The 21,073-nt window shown below is 35.9% G+C and overlaps 1 non-coding gene across 1 annotated transcript; it reads right to left on the bottom strand.

Annotated features, from left to right (window-relative positions):
• Nucleotides 1-2,266: 2,266 nt before the first annotated feature.
• On the bottom strand, nt 2,267-2,339 carry TRNAY-GUA (transfer RNA tyrosine (anticodon GUA)). The gene has a single exon. It is a non-coding gene; the product is annotated as a tRNA-Tyr (tRNA).
• Nucleotides 2,340-21,073: the final 18,734 nt, after the last annotated feature.

Raw genomic sequence — 21,073 nt, 5'->3', positions numbered from 1 at the left:
TAATTTTATTTTATTCGGTTATTGAGATTCACTGCTAGAAGAATTTATGGAGCGTGGACAAATGATCAATGCCCAGAGCTATAGCCTAGAGACACTTTTGGGCATTTTAGACAAAACATAAAGAATAAACGCTCAGGTCTTTTGACAAGAAGTGATTTTACTCCATGACATCCCCCCCCCCTTAGACATCTTTATGCCATTTCCAAATTTTTAGAGATTTGAAGAAAAGCCTGAAGGGAAACACATAACAAACAGGCGAAGCGGTGCAAAATGTTGTTAAATACTGGTACACCTTCAGGCCGCAGATATCCTATTAAGCGAGTTCACTGCCTTTCTATATTGATGGCCAGGTTTCATTTGAACGACGAGTAATTGTAAAGAAACATGATAGGGATGTGGTACAGCCAATAAATGAATATTAACAACTCTCCAAATGTTTACTGTGTTCATTAAAGTTCGATGCGGATTCCTCTAGAAGCTAGGCAGACATCTAAGTTGTATTCCAATATTTCTGCCACATGCAACCAAGAACGTCAGGAATAAAGGATATGATAATTATTGTTAATATCGTTAATAGGTGCACTGTACAATACACTTTACTTCACATAATCTCATTAGTGTATATAGGCGCGAAGTCCGGAGAACGTAGTGATCATGATTTCTACTCGCCCCTTCCAATCCATTTCTGTGGAAATTTTTAATTCGGGAATTCCCGAACTAACAAATAGGCCGACGTGCAGAAAGATTAGGTACTGAAAAATAGTTTCAGGATATCAAATTCATTCTTCGTGATTACAGAAGATTCCGCGAATAAAACGAGAGCAATCTCTTGTCTTTCGCAAGAGCACATCACACATTAATGTTAAGGTAATTGTACTCATGTTCAATAATGAAATGGGGACATTATGAGCCCATATTCTAACGTGTCAATGAATATGCCCGGAAACATGAAAATTAGCCTTGTCACTAAATACTAAACGATCTAAAAAATTGTTCGTCAATATGACAGTAATAACAATCTATAACTAACCGGTAGGTAACAATGACAACCATGATTTAAAAAATGGGAAATTATATGCTACATTATTTAATTGCAAGTATAGTTCAAAAGTTCACCATGATTTCACGGACATTGTATGCTGTATGTATCTAGGAGAGCGAATCAAAAAGTTTGTACTCCTTTTTTTTTTTTCTGCCACAATAATAAATATGCAGGGAAATCAAAATACATGTAGTGTTATAAGTGTCATTGACTGTTATTCCACACAACCACCGCGGTTCAGGCATTTGTCCCATCGGATCATTAGTTTGGAGATATCGCTGTTGTAGAATTCGGCCGGTAGAGTGCGGAACCACCACCGGACAGCGCTCTTTGCGTCGTCGTCTGATCTGCCAGGAACTTCATCAGTGAACCGAACACGTGGCAGTCTCTGGGGGCCAGGTCTGGACTGTAGGGCGGATGCTCCATAATCTTCCATCCGAATGACTGCAGCTGGGTAGTGGTCCTGTCTGCCACATGAGGCCTGGCGTTGTCATGGAGAAGGACCACATTGGACAATGCGGCAAGCCAGAAGAGGTTCATGTCCGACGACGACGCGAAGATCGCTGTCCGGCGGTGGTTCCACGTTCGACCTGCCGAATTCTACAACAGCGGCATCTCTAAACCGGTGGTGCTGTGGGACAAATACCTTAACCGCGGTGGTGACTGTGGATAAATAGTCAAAGGTACTTAGAACATTGTCTGTATTTTGATTTTTCTGTAGGCTCTATAATTATTATTGCTGCTGAAAAAAAAATAGAAGCAAAGACTTTTCAATTCGCCCTTGTAATTAATTTTAGACTTAAAATGTTGTTCTTGCTTCCGTCACATGTAACAATAATTATTTTATTTACGAAAACATTCAATTGAAATATAAGCTTAGGTCGACCATTCATTGTGAGATCGCAAGTAGCCCATTTTATAACAATTTAATGGCAATAAGTTACAAGAAATTAGTATGAAGGCAAATTGCTGGAACAGGAAATGCGATACACCATTCTTCTATGAACAACGCTCACACAGAAAAAAGAGGGTTCTGCCGAGGTCTTGCTGCATCACTCTGTTTCAGTTTTGGATTACTTTCTCTAGGAAAGATCTCAGAGCAGTTCTGCGACTTCTAGATAAAAGTATTTTCAAAAAATAAAATAGCTTATATCGTGCTTATTTTTCCGACTTAATTTTCGTATAGGCCTATATATTTAATTAATATTTGAGGAGGAAAACTTGCTCCGGCGCCGGGGATCGAACCCGGGTCCTTGGTTCTACATACCAAGCGCTCTGACCACTGAGCTACGCCGAATTCAATCCACAGCACCGGACCGAATCCTCCTCCTTCAATGTTTCCCTTTGTGGCCTGACTCCAAGTTAGGCATATATGTTGACGTATATTTCCAGTTTAGGCATATACGTTGACACTGGACATATATGTTAACATATATGCCTAACTTGGAGTCAGGCCACAAAGGGAAACATTGAAGGAGGAGGATTCGGTCCGGTGCTGTGGATTGAATTCGGCGTAGCTCAGTGGTCAGAGCGCTTGGTACGTAGAACCAAGGACCCGGGTTCGATCCCCGGCGCCGGAGCGAGTTTTTTCTCCTCAAGTATTAATAGTCAATACCACAGATATTATTCTGTAGGACAAATTAATAAAATAAATCTATAATACTATATATTTAAGCCCTGAAAATTAAGTGATGAAGCTTACAACTGTCGACATACCGATAATTCTGTAGACACTCATGATTTTTTTACAGAAAATTGTTTTCTTTTGTTGTATTTCGGTATCGGCTACCGATATATTAGTTTTTCCAAATGCAACCGACGTAGCTCAGGAATAATAAGTTGTACTGATGACCCGAGAGGTTTGGCTTTAAATCTCACTTGAACTGGTTTCCACGTAAGGACAGACATATGGGAGGTGGGTGGGTGGATGAGTCACTCCCAAAACTACTTTTCCGATATCAGAAATCTTTAAAACTTGAATATCTGTGGAAATCCTATTGGAATTAAATTGTTTTATCATCACAATCTATATTTTTTTGAACTTGCTATAACCGTAAAAAAGTAAAAATTAAAATAAAAACCGATAAATATAATTGATCGAGTATAACACCAGATTTAATAGCTATTTCCTGAAGCGGATATCATGAGATAAAGCAATTTACTTTGTAATTAATCGGAGTATTTATAAGAGTACTCGATAATATTGACAGATCAATCAATCTTCTTAATGTATCCAGCTGTTTGCTGACAACATAAAGTCCACTGTAGTCTATTGAGTTGTTTTTCACTAGAAATGAGGGGTATTTTGATCGGTGTTCATTATAGATGCCTGTTGCTAGTAACTAGAGTTGGGGTGTATCAATATATACTGCAGGGCTGTGTCTTCTGCAACTGGTGCTGATGATTTTAATTACTTCTTTTGTGGTTTATGGATGGACAGTATAGAAGAATGTGTTCCAGATCTTCATGGTTATTACACCACAGACAAGTGGGATTATGAGAAATGTGAAATCGGTGTAGGTACTATTGTGTGACAATGTGACCTGTTTTGGCTCTTGTTAAAAATGTTTGAACATGTCTGGGCAAATTTTTGTACATTTCCAGGTCATTTGGTTTCTTTTGTACAGACTGTAAAATTTTTCCTTTGTCAGAAGAGAGCCTATTGTTGATCCATAGGTTTGTAAAATGAGACTTTACTGAAGCAAAAGCATTGGATAGAGATATCACTTGAAGAGGTGTTGGTTGCAAATATGTTGCCTGTTTTGCAATATTGTCGACTTTCTCGTTTCCAGGTATACCATTGTGACTAGGCATCCATTGAAATGTTATTTCCTTTTGGAGTTCTTTTAGTTTACTTAGTTGTTTCTGAATTGGAATAATTCTATGTGCATATAGGTTTGGTACATATTTAATTATATTAAATATAGCCCCCTTGGAGTCGGTAAGTATGCAAATAGATTTTTCAGAAATTTGAGTAACACACTGAAGAGCAGCATCAATAGGCAGCAATTCAGTGTCAAGACTGGAGGAGGATGAACATGGTATGAAATAACTTTCTTGATATTTTGGAATAGGCTATAATGCATTGCTGATGTCGCTTTATTAGGATTTAGAGATCCATCTGTATAAATGTGAATGTGATCCCTATATGTATGTACTGCAGAGTAGTTCCATGGCATATAATTGACAGATGAAAAAAATAGCAGTATTTCTCATGTGGAATAATGTCCCTTTTGAAAGCAATGGATATTTTTCAGAGACCGAGAGTAAATATTATTTCACACAGAACAGAAGTGTCTTCATTCATTTCAAAATCCATACTTTTACGATATGCAAGTCATATAGGCTAAATGCCAGCCACAGTGGATGTGACAACTGTCGTGAATTTTAAAAGCCCCACAACTGTGGTGCAGAAATCCCACACGTCCACTGCTCATTGTAGGCCTACATTTCACAGCGGCAATAAGTTAAAGTGTCTACCGCTATGGAGTAACGGTTAGCACGTCTGACCGTGATGCTTGCGGGCCCGGATTCAAATCCTGGTTGGGACAAGTTATCTGGCTGAAGTTTTTTCCGGGGTTTTCCCTCAATAGTAGGTTAAGAGAAAATGCTAGATGACTTTCGGCGTTGAACCCCGGACTCATCTCGTTAACATTATCACATTTATCTCACCCAGACGCTACATAACCATAGCTGTTGATAAAGCGACGTAAAATAACCAACTTAAAAAAAAAAAGCAAAGAAATGCAGAAAATTGCAGGAACCCCACAAATCCGGAGAATGTGGAATAATTTGGAAAAGTTCTATAAAAATATACAGTTTGATTTTCTATGTTTTTATAGCTGAGACTTAAATGAATTTTAAAAATTAAATATGCTACGTAGAATATATCAGGAATAGACAGCTGAGCCAGATTCTCGGAGCACCATGGTAACCTCAATGCCAGCGAGAACAACAAACACTGTAGTCATTATCCTGTATTGTAAAAAGATTGTTCTTAGTACAGTTCTTTCAGTTTTAACGTGCTAGAGTAACGACAGATAAAGTTTACTGGATTCATACCATACTAAAATGTCCTAATTCTGTAAATTTGCGACAGTAGATTCTCTTCTCTATTTCTACAGTCGTTCGAAAGCTACTCCCTTAAAAAATAATCGGTCGAACTCTTTTGGGAATTGTTGCACTTTTAGTACCGGTATTTTTATTTTAAATATACGCAAAATACTAAAAGGCGCTTTGCAGGAACAAACATTACTTTCAGGTATTCATTGGAGTTTATTGTTCATTTAGGCGTATTATGTCCTATAAATTTTAATAGAGGGATCCTATGCGCATGAAATTTAGAGATGTCTGAATAAAATACATCTAGGACGTAGCAAACAAAATTGGTACGGAACTAGATATCCGTTCCCTATTGTCACAAATTTACATAAGTAGATGTAGGCCTACATTAAGTAACGGGTGTCCACCTGTCAGATTGATCCGGCAGTGTTTTGCCTCCGAAAAAGCGCTACGTTACTTGTGTGTTATTGTTTTAATAACTTATTTTATTGACGTACTTAACTTTAATTAGGCGTACCTATTAAAAACAATCAAGTGTTCACTTTCTGGTCTCTTAAAAATGTCTCACTCCTGTCGAAAAGATTGCGGGAAACTGCACGATTGCATTATCTAAACGTAAAACAACAGCAATGTGGCTTGAACAGTGTCCTCCCTATCAAGCAGCACCGCATAAAGAACTCTTAAATTGGTCGCGGATTATGCACTTCCCAGCCATCACGCATGGGAGACGTTTGAGAAAATATGTTCCAAGTTTTGCGCCGTTTATTTTTTTGTCGAATGAACCATTACCCTGGAAGTGGCCTCCCACCGTGAATTTAATTGTGTAACCTGAACAAAGACTAACCCGTGGCAGAAGCCCCAGTACAAGCAGGGTTGGGGGATGCGTAAGATCACTGACGATGTTGTCAAATCTATACAAAGGCGGCACCATAGGAGCATTCGGCTGGGGTAGTATTGATGGGAGTCGTATTGCCTAGTTCCTGTGTTCAGTATAATGAGTGTCGCAGCTCAAACCATCTTGAAAATTCCGTAATTTGGCTAATTCATCATTATGCTTAGCGTTACTTCTGTGTAAATATGATTATCATCAACGCCACCACAACCACCTTCAGTTGTCAAGCATTTGGCCCTCTGATATATTCTTTATTCACTTTTGTTTGGATTGTGATTAGAACTTGGAAGTTGGTACCGAAACACTACTCAGTTGTATGAGCTTTGACTATATCTCTACCGAATGAACAGTAGTCACGCACCTCTAAACGTCAACAAATCAGCAAAACAAGCATGTACAGTCGGGTGGCCATAGATACAGTGAAACCTCTCATTTACGGACATCGAAGGGACGTAACAATCTGTCCGCATCTGGCAGATGTCCTTTATTGGGAGGGAGACTCTCCAATCTAACAGTAAATTTATAATATGAATTATGTATCCTTTCACGCTCTAAATGAAATGTATTACTGAAGTTTAATTCTAAATACAGTATACTACAGTAAATTCTTTGCAACTTTGAACTACAGTAGATAAGACTGAAGAAGGAAAACACAGCCATGCAGTTTTATTCTAGGTCTACTGTTATGCAGTAAGCTCTTACTGTAATTTACAGTTTTCAACTTAACCTTTACGTTCAGGTGTCATGTCTCTCGAAACAGAACAACTGATTGAAGTGAAGAGAATAATCCTACTAACCCTATCATGTGTCGAATACAATTTCACAATAGCGGAAATCTTGGACCCATCAGACAGGTTAAATTTTATGACTTTGTTTATCCACCCGCTTCCAGCTAACAAGGGGTAGCTGGCTGGGCTAGTGGTAGCCTACGAGACCTTTATTATTTATTTATTTATTTATTTATTTATTTATTTATTTATTTATTTATTTATTTATTTATTTATTTATTTATTTATTTATTTACGTATTTATTTATTTATGTATTTATTTTGTTTCTTTGTTTATTTATTTATTTAATCTGGCAGGATTAAGGCCATAAGGCCTTCTCTTCCATCCAACCAGATAGCATATATGAATACAAAAAAGAAATACAAACACTGGTGAAAATAATAATATTAATATTGTCTTCTTTCATGTTAAGGAATTTCTGTACAATTTTCAAAACTAAATTTTTCATTTTTGTAACACATTAGGTCTTGAAATCCAAGTTCTGTCCGCAGTCAGGAAGTAAAGCAAGCTTTAGAACTGTTAAACAGCTGTCCGTGTCCGTACCTGAGAGTGTCTGTAAACGAGAGTTAAATTTATCATTATTTCTATATTATTGCAGTTGGGACAAAAATCTGTCCGTATATGAGGAGTGTCCGTATCTTGGCGGTGTCCGTAAGGAGAGGTTTCACTATATAGCCTATATATATATAACAAATCAAAAGGCACAGTTCTAATTACTGTGCAAGATTGCATAATGATTTTGTAAAGAGAAATCCTAAACTAAGTTTGTTAAACAATACTTTATTCAAAAAAACAATTGCTTGAGCTGTTCTTAAAATTATAATGATCATATACATTCTTATTCTTTATTTTTATCACTTTTACAATGTCGTATTCTTAACTTAGTATGTTTATGTACATGTAATGTTTTTTTTTCTTCTTTTTGAATTTCATGTTCAATTACAGCTAACAGTTTAATCACAGTTGTAATTTATTTCTCTTCTTCTATCCAGTTTTCATTATTGGTCACACCCGGCCTCAAGCATCTTGCTTTTTCGGGTGTGACCCAATTACAATCTTATTTATACAACAATTTGTAAAATTGTATATTAGAATATGAGATTGGTAAGCAATTTTTTAATTTTCAAGAATATTCATATACGAGTATTGCAATAGTAAAATCTTTGTTAATGTATATCATGTTTGCTTGCAATAATAGACAATCTTTTATATAAAATTTAAAAAATACATAGTGATGTCTCTAGACTTGTTACAAAACTTAATGATGTAAATTTTCAGTTTATCAAAAGAAATACTCCTCCTATGTTCATAAAAATCTATTTGTATGCGGAAAATGTTCGTCGTACGTCACAAGACGTGCGTGACTAGAGCAAATCTGAAATATGATAAAGTATTTCTGACTGGACTATATCATGAAGTGGAGAATAGCTTTGTGAATCTAATAGTGCATCTCGTAAGTAGCACATCATATTAACCCATAATTCATTTCAAGGACACGTTTCATATTTTCTTTAATGACTATAAGGACATCTGCGGATTGGTATACTTATAGGCCTACTTGAACAATATTAGCTATTCTTCCACATATTTCACGGCTTCAGTCATTTCCACACTTCTAGACTGGAGCAGTATGGTAGTTACAGGCAATTCAATTGTTTATAAACATATTGCACTATACAAACATTATAGCCTACATAATCGATAAAGAATTATGTATAGCCTACTTGACTTAAGTTTTGAAGAAGACGGTTTATCTTCGTTGGTGCATTTCCCATGTAAAGAAAGGTATTCCGCAAGTTTCTTCATAGCACAGTGTCCTGAACTCCTAGTCGTTTTATAGATTATATTACCACATTAATAATTTCCAGTAAAATGTTTCTCCATTTGTTACTGTGGTTACAAACAATTTTTTTTATGAATTGCATTCAACTTTATGTGATTTAGAATTCAACTACTGTTATGTTGAAAACGCTCATTAAACTGCACAGCTTCGCTGCAAACGTTAGTGCGTAATGAAACTGCTTCTCTACTGTGCATATTATTGTAATTTAGTGACTGAAGTCATCCACTCAGCGCGTAGCGTTGCAGATAGGCCTATACTGTGAGTTGTTTATGTGAACAGAGTATAGTAAGGTAATGCAATAGATCTATATGCCGGCTGCACTCAATCTGAAAACAGTGTTTTGGTACTGATTATGATTCAGTATTAAATATTCAAAGTTGCAAAATGGCTTCCGAAAGGGAAGATCATGTTGCGATGGATATTTTACATTAAAATTATTGATGGAAAAACACCGGGAATTCAACTTAGAAGCACATATTGCTTTCATTGATTTGGAAAAAGCATTTGATAAGGTGAACAGAAATAAATTATTAAATGTATTAGCCACAGACCATGTTCCACAACAACTTATAGCAAACATACATAATATCTATAAAACAAATCTAATTGCAGTAAGGTGTGACAATTAATTATCGCATTGGACAGAAATTCATACAGGAGTAAGACAAGGCTGCGGCCTTTCACCGTTGCTATTTATTATATATCTATATATGAATAAAATAATTAGAGAATGGAAACAATTGCCTCATGGATATATACAACTCAATAGGTATTTTCAACTAGATTCATGACTTTTTGCAGACGATTTAGCTCTGGTGGCATTCTCAGAAGATGAATTACAACGTTCAATTTTTAATTTTAACAAAATTGGAATTAAATATGATATGAAAATCAATAAAGAAAAAACTAAAATTATGACCTTCTGCGGAAAATACCCTGTGTCTAGCAAAATATGTTTAGATTCAAAAATATTAGAAAGGATAAATTCTTTTACATATCTCGGATACACATGATCTTTTTTCGATGAAGTAGACATTTCACAGAAAGTTTCTAAATACACGAAAACAATGGGAATAACTAACATCATTATGAAACCTTCCCTAGTACAAAGGCATACTCGAATTCGTCTTTACAAAACCTTGGCCAGATCTGTACTTTGTTATGGCAGTGAGGCATGGACATCGAGGAAGAAAGACGAAAGCAGAATAACGGCTAATGAAATGAAATTTATGAGATATACAGCGGGATATACGAAATGGGATCACAAACGCAATGAAGATGTAATGGAAGAATTACAACTAGAACCTGTAATTAATCACGTGAAACATTATGGGAACAACTGGGTAAATCATCTGCATCGCATGCGTAGAGATAGAATCCCAAAAGTCATGCTCCGCTATCGTCCAAACGGGAAGAGATCTCTCGGTCGTCCAAAGAAGCGCTGGATTGAAAATTCAACTGTGAGATCGCAACAGGCCATTTGGCCTAATACTTGAAGAAGAAAAAGTTGCAAAAAACCTTGATCATACGATAAAGATAGTGCGAGTATATAAGAAAGCACAAGACTGGGCACACAATCAGTCCCAGGGCAAGAGAGATGAACCTTTCCTTTACGATCGAATCCAGGCCTGGTGTTTGTAGAATAGTAGTCCTATATTATGCAACGATCGTGTAATGGTAGGCCTATAGGCCTATCTATTAAGACGAGTACGAAGTAAGTTACAACGCGAGCAAAGCCATCATGTAAGAGAGTTGCATGCGCTCTTTTTTCTATGAACAGATACGTAAGTAGTAGGTAAAACTTTGGACCTAGAAAATATTCATTTAGAAACATAGGGTTTTAGTGATACTGACGATAAGAAACTATCAATTCTGTCTGAAATAGTGGGAGACGAAACATTAAGCGATGTGTGTCTAGTCGCCATATCTACGGGAATGGAAATCTATATCGAAATGAACCACATTTCGAAACATATGAGCCGTTCAGAGCAAAAGTGGTGTAAGTCAAAAATGGGTAATGCGGCTTAAAGTAAACATTCTGTAAAATACAGCGCAAAGTAGCAATTAATATTCAATTTATTTAAACTATTAGTAGTCGGTGGATAGCACGAAGGACATATTAACTGCTACTTTGCCCTGTAACATTATTCAGTCACTCACTTACTTACTTACACATGGTTTTTAAGGAACCCGGAGGTTCATTGCCACCCTCACTTAAACACGCCATCGGTCCCTATCCTCAGCAAGATTAATCTAGTCTCTATCATGTGTAAGTGCTGTGTAAGTGAAACGTGTTCCTGTCAGTGAAGCTTTATAGTTTATAGTGGCAGTGCATAGTATTTGAACAGTGAATTGTTTTTGAAGTGTTAGTGAAATCAGGATAGAATCAGTGAAATGTGTCGTAGTTCCAGTGCAGTGAGTGAGTTGACAGCGAAATGAGTGTAATTTGAAAGATACTTGTGCAGATATGAACATATCATACTCGTGGGTTTTAGTTCGATCTTAGTTTTAAGATACAAATTAGATTTATTTCAAATGTTATTTTAAGTGATCGTTTCATTTAATTTAGTATATTCTCTGTTATTATTATTATTATTATTATTATTATTATTATTATTATTATCATTTATTGTTAGTATTAATTATTAGTATTATTAATTGTATTTTAATTAATAAGTTTATTATTGTCATTATTGAGTGTAATTAGTTACCACTGCCACCGGGTATATACTCACTGCAGTGTGAATAAATACATACATACATCATATCCCACCTTCCTCAAATCCATTTTAATATCATCTTCCCATCTAGTCTACATATCGGCCTCCCCAAAAAGTATTTTTCCCTCAGGCCTTCTAACTAACACCCTATAGGCTATGAATTTCTGCATTCGCCATACGTGCTACATTCCTACCCATTTCAAACGTCTGGATTTAATGTTCCTAAATAGGCCTACGTTAAGTGAAAATACAATGCGTACAGTTCTATGTTGTGTAACTTTCTTCATTCTCCTGTAACTTCATCCCTCTTAGCCCCAAATATTTCCTAAGAACCTTATTCTCAAACGCCCTTAATCTCTCTACCCTCTCAAAGTGAGAGTCCAAGTCTCACAACCATACAGAACAACCGGTAATATAACTGTTTTATAAATTCTAACTTTCAGATTTTTTAGAGCAGACTAGATGACGAAAGCTTCTCAATCGAATAGTAATAGGCATTTGCCATATTTATTCTGCGTTTAATTTCCTTCCGAGTGTTAGGCCTGTTTATATTTGTTACTGTTGCTCAAATGTTTCTCACCTTTCCAAAGGACAAATTTCCATAAAATCCAATAAAATATAATAAACAATATAACAGTTTTTTGAACACGTGTACTTGTAGAGCTTCTTTAATTATTAAAATCAGACATGTTTCGGGGATTGCATCTCGATCATCAGTGATGTGTGAAGCAGGGGCGGCCCGTCCTTATGTGCTACAGTGCTACAGCACAATGATAATTTTTGCTCAAATAATGTATTTGCAATACCACCATAGTATCTGATCTGCCATTTGACAATTTACCGTGGTTATGTTCATGACGCGTTATAGAGTGTTTAGTTCTTCGCTCTTAGCTCTTTGGTGCCTCAGGGGGTACGTTGTGCTACTCAAAACTCTACATGAGAATGTAGACAACTAATGCGCATGTGCGAAGCTGAAATCACTGCTCTGATTGGCTATTTTTACGCGGGGAAGTGCTGTAGTCAGCTTCAACACAACACAGCTTGGAGATTGCGAAAGTAAAGCGTAACGAAAGAATGCATGTTTGTGGAAGAACTCGGAACTATTTACAATGTAGGCCTATTTGGTAATTCAAGTGTCCGACTGCTGCTGCCGTCTACCTGGTTTTTGAGGTTTCCTCCTGAACCAATCAGCAAGCGACGGAGAATGGAATCCCAGAAAACTGAAGCCAAGGAAGTATGTGACCGTATAATTCAGAAAACTACTCACCGTTTCCAGTCTTTAAGCTATCTAGACGCAACAAAATTGTTAAACAGCAAATTTTCTGGCAATTTTTCGCATAGCCTAATTTTCCTGAACGCGAACTTGAAGTTGCTGTCAACAGCTATACTGTACTGAACAAAAGAGTGTTAAAGACACAACTTTGAGTTCTATACGGAACACCTGCCTTCCGGAATAGCCTATAGATGGAGCTGTTCAATTGTTACGATACATAGCCTCCAACAATTCACACGATCCATTCTGTGAAGTAACGAAGTTGTTAAATATTTTGGTTACAACATCAATGACCACTGCTGAGCCAGAAAGATGTTTTTCTTGCTTAAAACGCATAAAAACGTTTTTAAGGAACACTATGCCCCAAGATCGTCTCACTGCTCTTACAACACTGTCAATAGAAAAGAGTATGATGTCCAAGACGAAGGGTAATTGACAAGTTCTGCAGTAGGAAGGAACGTCGTATGGATTTCATATTTCGTCACTAGACGAGTCTCAAATTAAGATAAATACATATAAGTGTATACAGTAGGCCGATATAGGAATTGTAGCACACTCATTATTTTGACCACCAGCTGCTACTGGTGTGAAGACAGCGATTTCAGGTACCTATGTAGGCCTATCCTCTTGTGTGGCTGATGTGGACTGACTCACCCTCACGCTCAGTCAATTTGGCCATTTTTATGATTTAATTATATATATATATATGTTTATGTTTGACACCTCTATCATTATATTTTAAACTTCTTTTCTTCCAAAACAATGCTAGTGCTTGTCTAAAAGTTTGTTATTTTGCATGTCACTTGAAAACTCGCTCATTCCGTAGACCGGTGGATAAAAAAGAATTGTCCAGTTCTTTGATAAAAATGGACTTAATGCGTTTTGGGATCACAATTTTCAATTGCTTCTTATGCTGAAAATGTTTAGCTATTTCCGTGAAAACGTACTACGAGAATTGTTGCACTATCACGACAATTTATCAGAATTTCGTATAATAATGTCAGAAGTGAATCGCTCGCTTCCCAGACTTCTTCCACATTTTCAGTAGTAATTTTTAATAGCATCAGATAGGTTTTCTTTGCTTTCTGCTTGCAGTAGTATCCATTACGCTCGATATTTATTTTATCTAAAACCGAGACTGTTTTTTAATTCTTGTATAATTTCTTTATTTGTTTTATGGTCTATTCAAAAGTGACAACAAAACAGAAGTGATAATTTAATTAAATCTAAAAAACAATTCACAGATAAATTGAAACTCTGTAAAATGTATATATTTTTCTATTGGGAAATAAAATTCATAAAAGGAATATTCGTCTGTAAGAGTACTTTGTGAAATCAAAATATAAAACATGCTGAAATGTTGTGAAAAATAATAAATCATATTTCTCAGACTCCAGAAATAAATATTCATCCAACCATAGGCTTATTCAGTTTCATTTTTTAAAATTGGATTTACATTCAAATGCGTTATAAGTCCCTTTAATCTATGACACATTCTATACTCTAAAATATTTCTTGAAACGGCGGTAGCAAGAAAAATACTTGTTTCATTTAATTTTGGCATAGGACTGACGTGTTAGAAAAAACGACATCGGTAAAGTGAGAGCTTGCTTTTTATACAGAATATTATTGCTAAGTATCGTACCAAGAACATATGGAGAGCAAGTAACAAGTTAGGATGTTTTGTCAATTCTGATCTAGAACACTGAAAATGAGACATTGATGTATTGAGGTATTGATGAGAAGGTCCATTTCAGTAGGCTATTTCTGTCAAGACGACTAGGTACCGGTGATGATGATGATGATGATGATAATAATAATAATAATAATAATAATAATAATAATAATAATAATAATTGTAGTACTAATTAATTAGGGATCGTACTGTGTCCCACGAGACTACAACATCAATTATTACTGGACTTTATTTAAGTCGACGTGCGTGCTTATTGCAAGCGAAGCACTTGACTGATTGCTTACGCGACTCCTGTTTGGTCAAGTTGGGCAGAACAAAACGTGAACCACTTTAACAATTACACCAGTATTTACAATTTAAATTACTTACATTATGTACACTAGAATACGTAATTTTGTATTCGGGAAAATTGAAATCAAAGAAATCGGGAATGTGGATTCGGTAATTTTGTATTCGGGAAAATTGAAATCAAAGAAATCGGGAATGTGGATTCGGTAATTTTGTATTCGGGAAAATTGAAATTAAAGAAATCGGGAATGTGGATTCGGTAATTTTGTATTCAGGAAAATTGAAATCAAAGAAATCGGGAATGTGGATTCGGTAATTTTGTATTCAGGAAAATTGAAATCAAAGAAATTGGGAATGTGGATTCAGTAATTTTGTATTCAGGAAAATGGAAATGAACGAAATCGGGGATGTGAATTCGGTAATTTTGTATTCGGGAAAATTGAAATCAAAGAAATCGGGAATGTGGATTCAGTAATTTTGTATTTGGGAAAATTGAAATCAAAGAAATCGGGAATGTGGATTCAGTAATTTTGTATTTGGGAAAATTGAAATCAAAGAAATCGGGAATGTAGATTCAGTAATTTTGTATTCGGGAAAATTGAAATCAAAGAAATCGGGAATATGGATTCAGTAATTTTGTATTCGGGAAAATGGTAATCAAAGAAATCGAGAATGTGGATTCGGTAATTTTGTATTCGGGAAAATGGAAATGAAAGAAATCGGGAATATGGATTCAGTAATTTTGTATTCGGGAAAATGGAAATCAAAGAAATCGGGAATGTGGATTCAGTAATTTTGTATTTGGGAAAATTGAAATCAAAGAAATCGGGAATGTGGATTCAGTAATTTTGTATTTGGGAAAATTGAAATCAAAGAAATCGGGAATGTGGATTCAGTAATTTTGTATTCGGGAAAATTGAAATCAAAGAAATCGGGAATGTGGATTCAGTAATTTTGTATTCGGGAAAATGGTAATCAAAGAAATCGGGAATGTGGATTCGGTAATTTCTTATTCGGGAAAATGTAAATCAAAGAAATCGGGAATGTGGATTCAGTAATTTTGTATTTGGGAAAATGTAAATCAAAGAAATCGGGAATGTGGATTCAGTAATTTTAGTATTCGGGAAAATGGTAATCAAAGAAATCGGGAATGTGGATTCGGTAATTTTGTATTCGGGAAAATGGAAATGAAAGAAATCGGGAATGTGAATTCAGTAATTTTGTATTCGGGAAAATGGAAATCAAAGAAATCGGGAATGTGGATTCAGTAATTTTGTATTCAGGAAAATGGTAATCAAAGAAATCGGGAATGTGGATTCAGTAATTTTGTATTCGGGAAAATGTAAATCAAAGAAATCGGGAATGTGGATTCAGTAATTTGGTATTCGGGAAAATGGTAATCAAACAAATCAGGAATGTGGATTCAGTAATTTTGTATTCGGGAAAATGGATATGAATGAAATCGGGAATGTGGATTCAGTAATTTCTTATTCGGGAAAATGTAAATCAAAGAAATCGGGAATGTGGATTCAGTAATTTTGTATTCGGGAAAATGGTAATCAAAGAAATCGGGAATGTGGATTCGGTAATTTTGTATTCGGGAAAATGGAAATGAAAGAAATCGGGAATGTGAATTCAGTAATTTTGTATTCGGGAAAATGGAAATGAAAGAAATCGGGAATGTGGACTCGGTAATTTTGTATTCAGGAAAATTGAAAAAAGAAATCGGGAAAATATGTCAGGAATGTGGATTCGGGAATTTTGTATTCGGGAAAAATGCTATTCTGGAAATTGGATGTTGGGGAATGCTGATGCGGGAAAATGTCCGGGAATCGAGAAAAATTGTAATTTCTCCTAGTGTCACAGTTTATATTCTCGACATAAAAATCTTGGCGCTTTCTTTTAATGAAAGATCCCTGAAGATAAATCAGTATCTTTCATGAACAATGTTAGCTTACATGTATATTCCTATAAAATTCAGAATTCTTATATACAATTTTTAAGATCTTATTTTCAGGCATCCAGATGCATTAAAAATCCAACTCATATCGTTTCCTTGGAAAAAGACCGTCGTAACTAAAAAATCACCAGTTTTTGTTTTTTCCATAAATTTTAACTGCTAAAGATGTAAACATTTATGTGGAAAACCGTCACAAATTAAACTCTTTCACTTTCTGTAAAAAAAATAAAACAATTTTGCCTTGAACTCACATAAAATGATATCCCAGTTATAGGAGAAAGATCATCATTATACAAAAGGGTTTATAAAAGGGATTTATTATCATCATAATACTTAGGGAATAAGGCCTAATGTAGCACATAGTAATCTTCATTTCCCACATAGAACCGTTTTCTGGTATCTATTTTGGACTGAGATATCAGGGTTTCTGTAACGCCTAATTTTTAAAATGCTTCTCCTGAAAATTAACACGTTTTGAAATGTAACGATCTTCTTCCAAGGCGACGATATAGGCCTAAGCTTATTAATCCGTAATAAAATTGTGAGCTATTTAAACATCTAAGTTCTGAAACTGACAAAATGTTTAAATTGCTTAGTATAGGCCTATGTTTTATTATTTTTGTAATAATTGATATGGAAAAATTATCTTTGTGATCAACGTCCATTGGCTAACACGTTAATATTAATAATAAATATAAATAAAATAAATTACTATTATTACCAAGTATTTCAATTAAATCAAACTCCATATCAGTATTGCAACAAATAATGCAAATAATAAATATCAACGGAAAACAGAAATGTACGCCTATCACTCATCAAAACATATGCTTATAGGCTATGTAATTTTTTTATTCAGCAACAGGAACGATGATAAATTATTTCACTTTTAATAAAATTACGAATATGTATAAAATACGTGGAATTTCTAACCTATATAAATGTGGATATGGTTAGAGCACTTGAGTCGGGTGGGAATGACTTCACGTGACATAAAGACAAACCTGGAATAATACAGGGCTCCTACAGAAGATCTTTCCGGTTTCGAACACATGTAATTTACGTTCTGTGAATCTGAAGTGCATGAAAGTAGTACCAATGGAAAAAAAACTCAAAACGTTCAGTTCCTTGCCTTAAAGATGTTCAATGTGTCCCCCCCCCCTTGGTAACACAGCACACATCAAGCCTATAGTCAAGTTCCACGTAGGTACGCGGATTTTCTGACTCCTAGATTCTGAGGTTATGTCTGTTCACCTTACCAGAAAGCTGAAAAGTGACTTCGTCAGAAAATACCACGGAACTAATAAATTCGTCATCGTTTTCAATTAAAGTCTGGATACTCATCCAGAAATTTCTTGGTAGCACTTTGTCCTCTGGTTTTAAGGCTTGCAGCAATTGCAGTCGGTACTGATGAAATCGCAACCGCTTGCGAAAAATCTTGGCTTAAATCAGTGTACCATTTACGGATTATAGGCCCATTGGGTGGATCTACACCAAACTTTGTTTGGTAATGCCGTTGCACATTAATAACCGACTGGTTCACATGAAAATCAAGTTTTTCTGTCCTCTATAGACCTAGCAGGCATTTCGCCTCAACAATGAACAAATTTGTTTACATGCGCTATTATGAGGCAGTGTTACCAATTAGGAAAACAATATTGCCACAACTAAATTAGTGCTATTTCCATGCACCTCAGACTCATAGAACGTAAATTAACATGTGTTCAAAACCGGAAAGATCTTTTGTAGGAGCCCTGTAAAGGAAAAAGGAAATCTTGCATTACTTACGCAAAAATGGCCAAATCTGGTATTTTCTGAAGAAACGAAGAAGAAGAAACAACTAATGAAATTGTTGATGATGACGATTGAATGAAATTTTCGCAATATTGAAAAACGACTTTGTATGGAAAAGAAGAAAATTCATAACTAGCCTACCTGTATATGACATTTCCAAAGGTTCAGAACTACAAACAGGTTCCATCATCAAATTCGGCCTACACTACTTGACGCTCTTAGAAATGATTTCAATTCTGCAAATGCAGTTCTGAGATTTTTAGTCAGTAAGGGACTTGACAAGATGATTTACATTTTACTGACCAGTTGTTGCTTACCCACCGGACCCTTTACATCCGGAGGTTACTTTTACTGTTTTATAATAGGGGAGAGTCGGGTAGTATCGGACAGCGGGTAATATCGAACAGTGAGTTTCTTTCATCTACCACACGATGATAGTACCCGATTGACATGGTTACGTTTCTGTGATGTCGCATAGAGAAACGGAACCATGTCATTCAGGTACTACCATATGGTGGTAGATGAAAGAAATGCACTGTCCGATGTTACCCGATGTCCGATACTACCCGACTCGCCCCTATTTTTACTGAAACTTGACATTTCAGACCTTCTACATCCAAATATTTTACAGAATTTTATTGTTTTTAAATCGCCAAATAATTTGTTTCTGGTGATATTTGCTTTTTTATTTTATTGTTTCTTTTCAAACACTGGCAGGGTCTAAGAATTGCTCTTTTTACGATTTTTTACGAATCACGTTGTTAGTAACGCATTTGGTACCTCTTTCTGTGGTCCGTCCAGGAATCTGTGGAGTATAAAGACGAAACAAGACCTCTGTGGAAGTGGTACTATGTGGGAGGGCTAGGGCCAGTGACTGCTCTGGGGGCAGACATTGCTTGAACGCATCGAGCAATCGCTTGCAGGAGGGGATAATTTCTATCTGAACTATATTTTCTACCACGAGCATCTTATCCCTTAGAAGACTCGAGTTGATGCTGCCCGCAATACACTCTGGCACAGATAGACTTCGCCCCCCCCCCCCCATATGCGCGAAGATACTCAACAAATTTCTGGGACGGACTATATTTCGTGTTTGCATTCAGCTTAAGCTGTTACTTATGATTTTGATTTTGAAGGAATTTTAGATAAGGGCACACATAGCCATAGTAGTTGACGCGCCTTCTGCAAAACGTTGGAATTAGTACATAGACGTTCATATGGTTTCCGTATATTCAGTTTTGCTCCTATATCGCCGTATTCTAAAGTGACGACGGAATGGGATGACAAAATAAATTTCTGAATGACAAACAAGAACCACAAAGCCATGGACGTTTGTGCTCGCTTATGATTCACGTCGGAAAAAATCGTTTCGTTTATAAACATTAACGGCTTTAAACCCTACGTTTACGTAGGCATGAGTTTATCGGGGAGAGAGCTTCAGAATCTGTGTCGTCCGCTTTTACCTACAGGGACACAATTCCAGTGTCGCAAGTCTTCGACTATGCTATAGGAATTTCGTTGCCATGAGAGGCCTGACCGCAAATACACTACCATCGTCTTTCCATATGCGAACACACATGTTTATATCAATAAGGAACCACCAAGAAGTACATTTACGTTTATTTTATTTTATTTTTTTATTATTATTTTTATTGCTGTAATTATTGTATTATTGTAAATGGTATTATTATATATTATATGTCACTGCCACCGGGTGTATACCCGATTGCAGTGTTAATAAATACATATATATATATATATATATATATATATATATATATATATATATAATTTATTTCCAAGAAATAGTCTGCCCAGGCATCCTGGGGTTGCCAAAAACACAAAATAACACACATATAAGAACAGTAACGATTACAGTAAAATAGATGAGTCAAATTGAAATGTGAACTGGGAGCTTAAATTTAAGAAATAATAAATTTTTACATATATTTGTAACAATCACACACTAACGAATAGAAAAGGGGGGGAGATTATGATATTCCGTATAAATGATTTTTCAGAATTGCCACAGACCCTTTAATGCTAGAAGTAATTATGTTTGGAATTATGTCATGGATTCCAAATGTTTTGATAGTGTTTACAGTTGATCGTGGGATGGTGCCCCTCGCTCCGATCATTAAACCATGTACTTCCCAGGTACCTTCCATCTGATATTTTTCTCGAAAATACGGGATAGTAGGCTCATACATTTGTTGTTTCTCTTTGTTGACCTCAGATGGTTGGGTCTGGCTCTTCTCAAATCTAACAGTTGGGTCCAGTATAAAGCCTTTACTATTAGTCTTGTCTAGAGCCACGATGTCCGCTCTTCTAATTCCGCCGCCTTCAGACGCAACGCAGTGCACCTCTTCATGGACCTCGAAGGATTTGTTTCTAAGGGCTTGTGCTATTAGTTTTCGGATGTTATGATGGCGTGAATTTCTCAGGAGTTCTCCATGCTGACAGGATCCTAGGACGTGTGCTAAGGTTTCAATCTCATTGCAGTATCTGCAACGGAATCCGTCCAAGGATCTCCCATGAAGACTTCTCACTGGTGCTACGTTAGCATTCATCTTAATTGCGTCGATGGTAAACATAGGTTAATATTAGTTTAAACACTGAATTCATAGATATTGTAAAAGTATTTGGTAATGTTAAAATGAATCAGGAATAATTATCGACAATAATGGTTAACAGAGTGTATTCACTTTGCTAAT

Source organism: Periplaneta americana, chromosome 3 (genome assembly GCF_040183065.1).
Source record: "Periplaneta americana isolate PAMFEO1 chromosome 3, P.americana_PAMFEO1_priV1, whole genome shotgun sequence".
NCBI classification, from domain to species: Eukaryota; Metazoa; Arthropoda; class Insecta; order Blattodea; family Blattidae; genus Periplaneta; species Periplaneta americana.
The sequence above is the reverse complement of the archived record's forward strand: the minus strand, read 5'-3'. Positions and strand labels throughout refer to the sequence as shown.